Here is a 12,786-nt window from a genome sequence, read left to right on the forward strand (position 1 = left end):
CTCTGGCCTGGGTGTGTCTGGCACAAATCACATTTGTATCTGAGCTTTCCTTTCCGTTTTTATTTTCTCCTTAAATGGCTTCATGCAAACAAATATTAACATTGCATTTTGGAAGTTTAATCCCCACTCCTGCCCCCCACCCCACCCCCCTCTAGAATTACTCCTGGAACCCCACAGTGCCCCAGCCTAGAGGGTGTTTAGAAAGGTTCCTGACTCTTTTCTGGCCTTCATTACAGGCTTTGATGCAGATCCTCACATAAGATCTATTTTCAATTGTGGGCCTATAGGCCACATCTGGAGGTGACCAGAGAGCATCGCGAAACTGGAAACATGAAATATTAGAACTCAAGAAAGTCTTTACAGAAAATGTAGGGAGAATGAATACAGGAGTACAGTTAATTCAAGGTTTATTTAATACCTTTTTGTTTTGGTTTGAGTTTTGGCCCTAGTTACACACTTCCCAATTTTAGAACCAAAAAAAAAAAAAAAGCAAAAAAGGGGGGATGGGCTTTTGTATTAAAAGCCTTTTCATATGTGCTTGCCCTGTTGTAGGCCCTGATGTCACACTGCACCAAAGAGAAATAGCAAGCTATCAATCAGTGTTTTTGAGCGCAATGATACCAGGGAGCAAAAGGCTCATTGCCATTCTGTCTTTTTCAGGTGTGATCACATGATGGGCGCGACTTTACCATCGCCAGACAGCTCTGCGGGCCTGAGCGCCTCATGCACTCCAGAAACATCGATCATCGAACGACCCTGGCAGGACCCTGGCAGCGGGGAAACCATAGCTAAGCTGCGACGTCGCCCTAACGACAATTCTCCGGGAGTCGCTGCGCCGCTGCAGAGTGGGCTGTGAGATGCAAATGAGCTAAGCCAGAGCGCCTTCTAATTGGCCGAAGCTCTTCTCCTTTCACCCCTCCCCCCTGAAACCTGAGTCCCTGTCCATAAATACCCTCAAGTCAAAAAAAAAAAAAAAACCTCCAAAAACACTTAAGAAATGGTGCCTGCACACGGGCACTTCCCCTAAAAAAGCAGCCTGCAGAGCGAGGGGGAGACAAAGGGACAATTCGGAACAAACAAGCTGTCTATAAACAGATATTCTCCAGTTAAACGATAAAATAGTAAAGGGATCTCCTTTAACAGAAAAATACTAAAAGTCCTGTGCTCGGCAGATTCAATGAATCAGCGAATTGTTTCTGCAACCATCTGAGGTCAGTTAAATTGACCTATCATTCCAGCTAACATTTCTTTGGCTTGTTACGTTTTAAACCACTCGAAAATTGGGAAAGTACTTGGCTAGCTCTGGAAAGGCCAGTGGGGGCCTGATGCCCAACAGCTTTGAAAGGCAGACTGAGAAACCTGCCCATAAATGATCTCAGTCTCTCCCCCCACAGGAATCTATCTGGGCGTGAAGGTGAAAAATGTCCACTTCACAGTTGTGGAAGTGGAGGCTTGCAAAAGCCCAGATAACAGAAGTTTAACCAATCAGCTGAATAACCGCAATGGTTCAGTCCGGCACTCTTCTTTCAAATCGGGTATCAACATCAAGTTGTTCTAATATTTGTGAAATAATCCGACAGCATCGTTTTTACATTTACAATGAGGACAGCAGTCACGTTATTGTTTGGATGTGAAATCCACCCCCATCCCCACTCATATGTTTGAACTCTTGGTCCCCAGATGGTGGCGCTGTACTGGGGAAGTTGTAACTGGGAGGTGATTAAGTCATGCTGGAGGAAGTGGATTACTGGGAGGTGGGCCTTGAGGCTCACAGCCTGACCTTGTTTTCTTCCGTGTCCCTCTTTTCTGTTCACAGCCAAGATGTGAGCAGCCCTCCTGACTTTCTGTGGCATTCCTGTGGCATTCCCAAGCCACAGCCAGGAACTACTCCCATCCTGTTGCATCGAATCTAACAAAGCGTGAGCCAGAGTAAATCCTTCCTTCTCCAAGTTGCTTCTCTTCAGGTCTGACTGAAGAGAAAGTTACAAACGGTAAACACAGGCACCAACAGACTAACACCTCGGTCACTCTGGAGTGAGGACCACGGAGGGAGAAAAGCTGGGGACTTTCTTACCTCACCCAAGCTGTTTCATGAGCAGTGTCTGCCTCCAGGCACAATTGAAGGCTGTGTGGGTCTTCCCCGGTCACACCCAGCCATAGAAGTCACTGTCATGTTGCAAACGGGGGAACTTGAGTCTGAAGGAGTCAAATGATTCACCTCGTATCACACAGATGCGATCTATACCCAGGCTTAGAAATTCCATGACTTTGAAGAAAATGTCACATTTTTTTTTCTGGTTTTTTCTGCTATTCCCAAACTCTTTTCCATGGCCTCTGTCTACCTATAAACTCACATTGTCTAAGACTTGTTGAAAAACTTTTTTTGTGAGGGATCCTCCCTAAAATAGTTCAGCTTCTAAACGAATTACTTCTATGTGGCCATCCATTATAGAGAAAAACAATAGTAGTGTTGTCAGGTGGGCTCGGTATAAGAGTATAAAGACTGGTGATCCCAGTCAACAAAAGGAGGGTCCTTCCAGCTGTCAGCACTGGCTCCCTGGAGTTCTGCCATGCCCACTGTGGCCTGGCAGGATCCTTTCTTCAAACTATGGAAGCTCTCTCGCCAATGCAGAGGGGTTGGGTGAAGATTGGTGTACCTGATCATGCTATGTACTCCTGGGCTCTTACACATACACAGCCATAAACAGAAAATGGAGACAAAGGGAACAGGCCCGGACTGTCCCAAGGGAAGGACACCTGCTCTTCTGTGCCAGTGGAACTGCCTTCAAGATGGAGGGAAGCAGGTAACTTCACCCATTCCTCTCAGTCCTCAGAGTTACCCAGGAAACCCTGGGAAAGAAAGTCTCGGAATTTTCACACGTTCAGTTCTCTAACAGATCAGCGGCTCCACGTGGTGGTAACAGCACTGGGGGAAGAAGCAGCAAACAAATGGCTGTGAAAAGTAAGAGCTGTGCCCTGAGCACAGCCAGGGTCTGCTGAATGTCATTATACTTGCCATGCATCACCCAGAGTCTGGTTTCTCATGCTTTAATTCTACAACGGTTACGTAATGAGGAAAAGTTGCCCTGTTTACCCGGAGTCTTTCTCTGATGTGTGCTCATTTTCCTTCCCCCCTGCACTGTCTGACGAACATTTGAGCTGCAAGCCCTTGTCTGAAGCCTCACGTCCTGGCCTGTCCACTTATTCCCCAATTCTTGTGCTCAAGCTCGGTGACACCCTTGTCACTCTCATTTCTGCCAGCACCAAGGGAGGGTTTGACCATCTGCTGGGAAGTCACCCCCAACCCCTGGAGCTTCCCGAGGTGCCTGAACCACAGTAACAATCCACCATCACTATTCCAAAGGCTTCCAGAAAAGTCTTTGTCACTGAGAAGATGGCTTTGGAAAGGACTGGAGATGTGTCTAAAATACATGGTGTTCGAGGTTTGTGTATTACACACACACACACACACACACACACACACACACACACACTTATATTTCATGACATCTTGTTTTTCTGAATTTCTGACCCCCATGCTTTTAAAATGTCGAATTAATTTAACATTGAGAAATCTACTTATCTACATCTAGGCATGTATTCTTTTGACACATTTTGTAATATTGTTGCAGTTCGAATTGTAGCCACAGTGTTCTTAAACAGTTGAAACAATAAGCATCCGACACAAACAGAAGGAACAGCCAAAGGTGATTGAGCTGCAAGATTAGGTTGAGGGGTTTTCCCAGAAGACAATGGGCGAGGAGGAAAAGAGAGAGAGAGAAAGAAATGAGATCAGGGGTGCCAGAATCTGGGCACAGAGGTCGTAGAAGGAGAGGGTGAGCAGGATTGGCAAGGGGAGAAAGTGGAGAATTATTGCCCCCTCCTCAAAAGAGGAAAGGTTGGGAGACTTGAAAATCAAAATAAAAACAGGGAGGAAGGAAGGCTAGGAAAGCGCACGGATGGCAGTGAAATCCAGCTTACCCCATACATAGGAAATGCTATAAGGCCTTCAGGATGAAGGGTGACTCGCCACAGGAGAGAAAGGGTCAGGCTGCCCTCTCGTGTGGAAACATGACCTCTGGACACATGATAGCAGCGCAGGACTCTTAAACAACGAGAGGAAATGTACCCGCGCCTAGGGTCCTATTTCCAGACAAATGCCCTTAACTTTTGAAAAAATAAATTGAGAGAGAGATTGGGGAGGGGGGCAAAGGGAGAACGCTCAAGTGAGCAAAATCAAAGACATAAGGCAAGCACTCTCACAGCTATCTCAGACTTGTCAACTAATCCCAAATATACTTTGGGGCTAAACGTCCTAAAAGTAAGAAAAAGGTCCCCAGAAACTTCCTATACAGGTCAGTAAAGTACGGGGGCTAAGCATTTTGCTGACATTGACCATTTAGGAAAAACAATCTAGAATTTCAACTCTGATGAGCATGGATATCATCAGAGAGGATGGAGGAACGGTAAGGAGCTGATGGTCTCAGGACAGAGCACCACCCTCATACGCTTACGGACAATCAGGACATACATACCCAGGAGAATATGTCCTAAGACAAAAGAACCAACTGGAGGGGTTGGGGGTTTGGCTCAGCGGTAGGGCGCTTGCCTAGCAACCGCAAGGCCCTGGGTTCGGTCCCCAGCCCCGAAAAAAAAGACAAAAAAAAAAAAAAAAAAAAAAAAGAACCAACTGGAAAGCCAACCGCATTACTTCCAGTCCAGCCAAAGAAAGCGTGACCTGTGCAGCAGAAGGCGGGAGCAAACCACAGAAAGGAAGGCCGGCTCAGCAAATATGAACGAATCAGAAGGTTTGGATAGAACTGACCACAAGGCCAAATAGATCCACCTATGGGCTGAATGCAGGAAACTCTACCTACAGTCAAGCACAGAGCAAACACTCTCAAAGCCAAAAACATTGGAGTGCTGAAAACACAAGGATTATAAATTAACACTCGGGCTGGAGAGATGGCTCAGAGGTTAAGAGTTCTGACTGCTCTTCCAGAGGTCCTGAGTTCAATTCCCAGCACCCACATGGTGGCTCACAACCATCTGTAATGGGATCTGATGCCCTCTTCTGGTGTGTCTAAAGACAGCAACGTGTACTTATATAGAATAAATAAATCTTTTTAAAAAATTAATTAATTAATTAACACTCAGATACAGAATAAGGAGGCCTGGTGTGGTGCTCTTACAAATCTGAGATGAAAGACCTGAAGTCCGAGGATATTTTAAGAGGCAAAAGATGATGCTCTAAGGAGTACAGACCCGCCCATAGGTGATACGGGGCCATCCGTGGTAGTTGGGGACGTTGTCCCATCCATTCCAAGATGGGCCAAGCAAGAAATCAAAGCCAAGTACTGATACCAAAGACCCAAAGGACAGGTGCAATGTGGCAAACAGGACTCTCACCTGGAGAGAGCACACATTGCCTAGGATGTGCATGCGAAGCTGTTGCACACATAGGCCTAGGATAAACTTGGAGCCTGGCTCAGATTAGGCCCTCTTCCCCCCACTACAGCAAAAATAGAAATGGCCATGGCTGGGAAGAAAGATCATCTGGTAAAAGCGCTGACCAAGAAGAATGCTCTCCACCTCTGGTCCAGCTCTGTAACCTACCTGCTGATGTGAGGGGTAGACTCCAAGCTCCATTTCCTACAGGGTTTATGGGACATAAATTCTCATACCATAAAGTTCACCCATCGGAGTGTATCCCCGTTCCAACCGCTTTAGTATTCTCAGAGTTGTGCCATAATTACCGTAGTCAGCTTTTAGAACGTTTTCACTACCTCAAAAACCCGAGGCAGGCACTTTCCAGATCCCTTCCCAACCTCGTCCTGATACTTCTAGCCCCAGCAGCCCAGGCTTCACTATCAAATCTCATCCATGTTGTGGCTCTTGTGAGTAACCCATTCCTTCTCATAACGCCCAGTGATGTTTCAGCAGGTGGGCGTGCCGTGTTTTGCTTTCTCTTCCGCTGGGCGTTATCTGAGCAATTCCTCCCTTGGGCTGCTACACGCAATGGTGCTCTGAATGGTAGTGTACACGTCTGTGTGTGAAGGTGGGTTTTAATTTCCTTGATTGTACTCCTATGAGTACAATGAATATAATTCGAGCACTCCAGACGCAGAGGCAGGAGGATTTTGACGTCCAGGTCGGCCTCGGTTCCACAGTGTGTTCCAGGCGTGTCCGGGCTCTGAGTCATGAGGTAACCCCATATCCACCTTTTTAGACACTGCCAAGTGACTTCATCGTCTTGGCTCACACAATTTGTGTACATGGCGTCTTGAAGTTCTCTGCACCCTCGTTCCATCCCAGCCATCCCGGGAGGTGCGGGGTGGCGTGTTATTGTGGTTTGTATTTGTACTTCTCATAAGTTAATCACAGCTTCTGTGTATGTCTGGTGGCCATTGGGGAAAATGCCTCCTCCGACCCTTTGTGCGTTTCTTATTGGGTTGTCATTGGACTACCGAGTTGTAGAGTTTCCTAGAAATGTACGGTTTATTAATAATACATTTGCCCAAACTTTTGGCCATCACGTTTCAGGATAGTCTCATTTGAAGTGCAAACGGTTTCCTTTAATTGATTAGCTAAATAATTTTAAGGAATTATTTTATCTTTACTTATGTGTCTATGTATGCATGTATGTATGCATGTGTGTATGCATGTATGTGCATATGTATATGTATATGTTCTAGGTATCATAGGCCAGAAGAGGGCATTGGATTCCCTACAGCTGCAGTTACTCTCGGTGAGCTGCCTGTCGTGGGGACCAAACTCAAGTCCTCTGGAAGAGCATCACATTCACGCCCTTAACTGTTAAGCCACTCCTTCAGCCCCATTGATGCATGTGTCCAGCTATTTATTTATTATTCTATTTACTTAATACATATGGTGATTTGCCTGCATGTGTGTCTGTATACCTGGTGCCCATGGAAGACAGAAGAGGGGATCAGACCCCAACCCCAGAACTAGAGTCACAGGTGGTAGGGAGTCTTGATGTGGGTGCTGGGAATCCAATCCAGGTGCCGTGGAAGAGCAGAGAATGCTGTAGCCCCGAATCCATCTCTCCAGCCCCCGTTTATTTATTTTGACACAGAGCTCATGTGGCTCCAGCTGACCTCTCCCCGTGTATAGCTATGACTGCCTTTAAGCCCCCGGCCCTCCTGCTTCCCCTTCCCAAGTGCTGGGGTTATAGTGAGCGCCGCCACACCCAGCAGAAGTTTTAAATTTTGACCAAGTCCAATTTATCAGTCTTTGATCACTTACGACTGTGGTGCCCTAGCCAAGAAGCTCTTGCTTAACCCAAAGCCACAAAGATATATTTCTCTTTTTTCTTTGAAGAGTTATATGGTTTTCAATGCTTACTTTTAGGGCCATTTCCTGCTTTGAGTTAATTTTTTGTATAATGTGGCGTAGGGTCAAATTCCATTCCTTTCCATGTGGATATTCACTTGTCTCAGCACTATTTCTTGAAAGAGATTACTTTATTAACCCCTTGAATTATATTTATTCTCTCTTCAAACCTATGTGACCACATGGCTGGGAATGTTACCTACTTAGTAGTAAATGCTTGCCTAACATACACAAAGCCATGAGTTCAATCCCACTGCATGATTTAGTACAGCCATGCACACACATACACACACACACACTATATACATATACACATGCACACACATACACACACTATACACACACATAAAATACATAATTTTCATTTTGAAAAAAATTGTTTATGATTTTAAAATCAGACAAAGGCAGTATTAAAAAGAGAGCAGAGGGGGCTGGAGAGATGGCTCAGTGGTTAAGAGCACTGCCTGCTCTTCCAAAGGTCCTGAGTTCAAATCCCAGCAACCACATGGTGGCTCACAACCATCTGTAATGAGATCTGATGCCCTCTTCTGGTGTGTCTGAAGACAGCTACAGTGTACTTATAGATAATAAATAAATAAATCTTAAAAAAAAAAGAGAGAGCAGAGTTTCCAGTAACTTATATATAGTATTAGTCAAGACAATGAAAGGGCTGAGTGCAGCTTAGCAAGAGGGTGCCAACACACACACACACACACACACACACACACGCACACACACACACACTGGTTTCAGTCCTCAGCATTGTAAGTAATAACACTATATTTCAAAATAAGTGGGTATGAAAGAACAATGCAACGGAGGCTGGAGAGATGGCTCAGTGGCTAAGAACACTCCTTACATCTTCCAGAGGGCCCAAATTTGCTTCCCAACATCCACATCAGACAGCTCACAACTGCTTATAACTCCACTCCCAGGGAATTCAACTCCTTTTCTTGACTTCCTACAGACATATGGAAATATACACCCTTGGACCCACACACATGCATAAAATACAATATTGTAGCCAGGAAGTGAGTTCTAGGACAGCCAGGGCTACACAAGGAAACCTAGACTTGAAAAAAAATATATATACTAGAATATATATATAATATATATATATTATATATATATGGTTATAGTTGACAATAGTTGTGTCTGATGAGGACTGCAAAGGTAAGCAAACACAGGAAAAGAAGCCATGTTTTTCTCCCATTCATTGATGAATTAAAAGGTTAAGCTGGAGGCAGAGTTCAGAGGTAGTTTCCTTAGTATATACAAGGCCAAGAATTGATCTTCATTGCTGCAGTAATAATAATGAAAGAGTAGTAGATAATAACGTAACGTGCAATTTATATGATTGTCCAAAGTCAACAGTAGACGACAAACACAAACGTTTATGACTAAATTATTTTAAGTCTCCCAGCATCCTAGACCAACAAAGGAAATATCCTCAATTTAGCAAAGATCTCAAGCCAAAAGTCTAAAGCAAATACCTGTAGACACCTTCTGATGCATTCATTCTCTTTGGGTTTGGAAGAAATCATGTCTGTTTTCATGTCTGTGTGCTTTTGCTTTAACATTAACTCTGGCCGAACTGATAAGGGAAGGAGAGGGGAGGGGAAGGGAGGGGAGGGGAAAAAACGGGTGAAAACAGAAGTGGAGCCAAGCAAGCTTATTCCTGGCATTTGATCTGATCTTATATGTTAAAAGAAGTTACATATGTATTAAAACAAGTCAGAGGCTTTACGTTTGATGTTAAATATGAGACAGTGTATGAAAAGGATAGCACGCTTCTTGCTGTGTGCTGGGGGCCCACACCTTTATTCCCAGCACTTGGGAGGCAGAGGCAGGAGGATCTCTGTGAGTTCAAGGCCAGCCTGGTCTACAGAAAGGGTTCCAGGACATCCAGGGCTACAGAGAGGGTTCTAGGATAGCCAGGCTACACGGAGAAAGAGAGAGAGAGAGAGAGAGAGAGAGAGAGAGAGAGAGGAAGGAAGGAAGGAAGAAAGAAAGAAAGAAAGAAAGAAAGAAAGAAAGAAAGGAAAATGGCATCATTTCTCAAGACCTGCAATGACCAATGGGAAATTTAAGAATAGCAAGCAGTTACAGAGAACAAAAAGAATAATAGGTCTGTGTCTCTGCTCCCAATTTTGGTTTCCTTCTTCCTTTCTTTCCTCCCTCCCTCCATATTGCCCTTCTCCCCTTTCTGCCTGCCCTCTATCCTCCCCCCTGTCTAAGACCCTGCCTCTGGAGCCTCAGGTATTTGAAATGACTCAATGAACTGATTCTACTGCCTTCTCATCCCACTAGCTTTTTCATAAGTTTCTCAGGAAGCAGGTCAGAAGATCTCCAGAAGAGGCAGCTTCCAAGCAAGAAAGTGGGGGATGAGAGAGTCCTACCTTACAAGGAAGTGCTCAGAGGGCATAGCAAAGCTTCCAATGGGGCAGGGCACAGCAGACTGTCTCAGGGCTTCCCTTCCTACAGCCATATCTGAACAGTTAGTCCACAAGATAATGTCCAATGTGCTGATCACCTGCCTTGAAAGTTGAATAAAGAAACCAATCAAGACTGGGTGTGGTGGTACACACCTCGGGATTAAAGGCAGAGACAGGCAAATCTCTGAGTTTAAGGCCAGTCTGGTCTACTTAGAGTTCCAGGATAGCCAGGGCTACACAGAGAAAACCCTGTCTCAAAAACTAGAAAGAAATCAATCAAGGAGATCGCTTGCCTCTTTCACAGAGTAGAACCCCAGATAAACAGGAAAGAAATAATGTATACGCAAAGTCTCCATTTTGCAAATGCTACTGAACAATTACAGTGTCTGAATCCATCCTTGGAGATTAACCTTGGGAAATGGGATATTCCTATAGATTCAGAATATCGCTGCAACGGACTTACTAATTTAAAAAAAACAAAAACAAAAACAAGAAACAAACTAACCAACAGAAAGCCCCAAAACTACAATGTTTCAGTGGAGAGACCTGTGCACGTGGTATCTTAGCCAAGCTCAGAGTGTGTGGTGCTTAAATCCAGTCTGCATGTGCACACAGACTCACACATGCTTAGACATTCCGCAGTTCCCAAATAAACACACAGAATGCGCTGTAAACTTGTAATTTCAGAATAACATTGAGTAGATTTTTTTTTATATATGAACATGTTTCATACATACAGAAGTGTATTTTGTCTCATGACCATGCTTGTACAGTATTCTTGGGGGCAAAATGCAACCTCAACTCTGAGGAGCCATCAGAAAACCCCAAAAAGGAGCATCCTACAAAATGGCAGGTCACTAACTCCTTCTTTGGCTATGTCTATCAGTGATTAACGAGTCTGACAGGCAGAAAATCCCAAAAAACTATGTCCCAGAAGGTTGGAGGCTTGGTGGGGAGGTGGGGGTGGGGGAAGCATGCCAGTCAAATGCTCGTGCAATTCTGAGCTATGTTTGAGGCCAGTAAGGGGCCATGAGCAGGTTACTTGCTGAGCTTGGAGAAGACCCGTGGTTAGTGAGCCATAGGACAGGACATCTGCCTTAACTGTGGAAGTGGGACACTTGTGAGCTTGGCCTGCAGGTTAGTAGGTCACAGCACATCCTCCCTAAACACCCTTTCTGATCTGTGGGCTGCATGTGGGGAAACTGGGCAAGGGAGACACTATACACTTTGGCTCTGCTGGTGAAACTTTTTTCACCAGGCTGCAAATGATTGTGAAATGAAGGGCTTTAGAAAAAGTAAAACCAGGAATCAAGAGAGACAAAGCACCAGAACACATCCTGTCTTGTGTAGAATCACTCGATATTTTAAATGCCTTCCATTACCTTGAAGTTAATCCACAAATGCAATTCCATACCGTTCAGAATTCAAGTTGGATTTTTTTTAAAAAAAAGGTTTTTCATGTGTCTATATTTATTTTTAAGATCTTATTGTTTCAAACGTTTTTCTTTCTCTTTCATACTTGTGGACCTGTTTGCCCCAACTCCCCACACCTCTCCTTACCTCCCGATTGAATCCTTTCCCACTCCACACTGAGATTGTTTCTGTTTTCTTTTCGCCTCTCCCCCACTGAGCCTCGCTATTTTGGGAAGTGGGGCCTGCCTTGGTATGTGGTCAACCCACCAACGTCACAATATTAAAGGAAACGACACACTCTCTCAGCAGCCAGCAATGTCAACAGTGCCACAGCTAGCGGTGGGATTTTTTTTTTTTGACTACTTTCCCAAATTGGATCCTTTAAAGAAATTTACAAAAGAATACAGTACCATGAGAGTGTAAACCGGCCTGAAATAATTATGTGGAGATTTTCTGTCAGATGTGAAGACAAAAATTCTAAGTTCCTCTTGTACTGTCTTTTTGTTGTTGTTGTTCTCTGTATCAGAACAAAGAATGAGGACCACAGAGTACGGAGTGATCCTCAATACACTGGGTCTGCACAAGTGTTCTCCTGTCCTGGTGGGAGCACAGAAGCATCTGCATAGCCAATGCTCAGATTTATCTTAGGAAGATATCTTTTCTTTTCCACCAGGGAGCAAAATGGATGATGCTCACAGTGTAGGGGGTGTCTGGGTGTTTTTTTTTTTTTTTTTTTTTTTTTTTTTTTTTTTTTAGGAGAGCCAGAAGCTATGCAGGGGCAGCCACCTGTGATTCTTAATCATCCTCACAGCCAGAGGACCCCAAAAGCATAATCTGGAGTGGGAAAAAAAACCAAGAGGCGAAACAAAATGCCATATACGCCATCCACGTGCATTTACGTGCATTTAAAACAGTGCAGCGCAAAATAAGACATTTGTCGAGTAAACAGATGAAACAAGGCGCACATTAAACACAGCACGGTGGCTGCCGGCTGGTGGTGGGCGGGGCTGGGAATGCTGAGGAGAAAGGAGAGGGACGCATGCTCATTAATCAGTTAATTGCACCAGGAAGAGGCCCGAGAGGGAGGAAGATGCATGCTCTAACCGAAGAGGAAAGTGTAATTAGCTCAGGCAGGAGGGAAAGGAAATATAGGGCCTGGGTCCTTACCTGAGGGCTTTTGGGTGTGTTTGGAGTCCAGACCATCTTTTTAAGCGGCGTTTACGCTCCGTGCATGCTTCGGTTTCCCCCTACATGTATTTTCCTCACGTGTGAGGCTCAATTGCCCATGAAAGTGGAAATTTGAGGAAAGGTACTTACTTCAGTGTTAAGGAGCCCTAGCCTCCAGGCGCCACCCCTAGGACCTGTTCTCCTTTACTAAACTGCTCACCCAGGAGATTTGGGGGCAGAGCCCAAGGCTCTCCAGTGGCCCTGGCTACCACTCCTCTGGAGTCTCCTAACCTTCCCGCTTTACACCAATTTACAAGTGCTGGGGCGCTCCTCCCGAGAAAAGCCTATGGGTGGGATTTTCATTCACTAGCTAGCTTTTGAAACCTCGAGTGTGTAATTAATGGGGGTTGAAAGGTTT

General features: G+C 44.9%; 1 long non-coding RNA gene across 1 annotated transcript; it reads right to left on the reverse strand.

Moving 5' to 3' along the window:
* Nucleotides 1-404: 404 nt before the first annotated feature.
* Nucleotides 405-11,469, reverse strand: LOC108348835 (uncharacterized). The gene is made up of 3 exons (XR_001842172.3): nt 11,349-11,469; nt 9,753-9,890; nt 405-8,947 (listed from the first exon to the last, which is right to left on the reverse strand). It is a non-coding gene; the product is annotated as an uncharacterized LOC108348835 (long non-coding RNA).
* Between the last annotated feature and the right edge of the window lie 1,317 nt (nt 11,470-12,786).

This window comes from Rattus norvegicus, chromosome 18 (assembly GCF_036323735.1).
Source record: "Rattus norvegicus strain BN/NHsdMcwi chromosome 18, GRCr8, whole genome shotgun sequence".
Classification (NCBI taxonomy): Eukaryota; Metazoa; Chordata; class Mammalia; order Rodentia; family Muridae; genus Rattus; species Rattus norvegicus.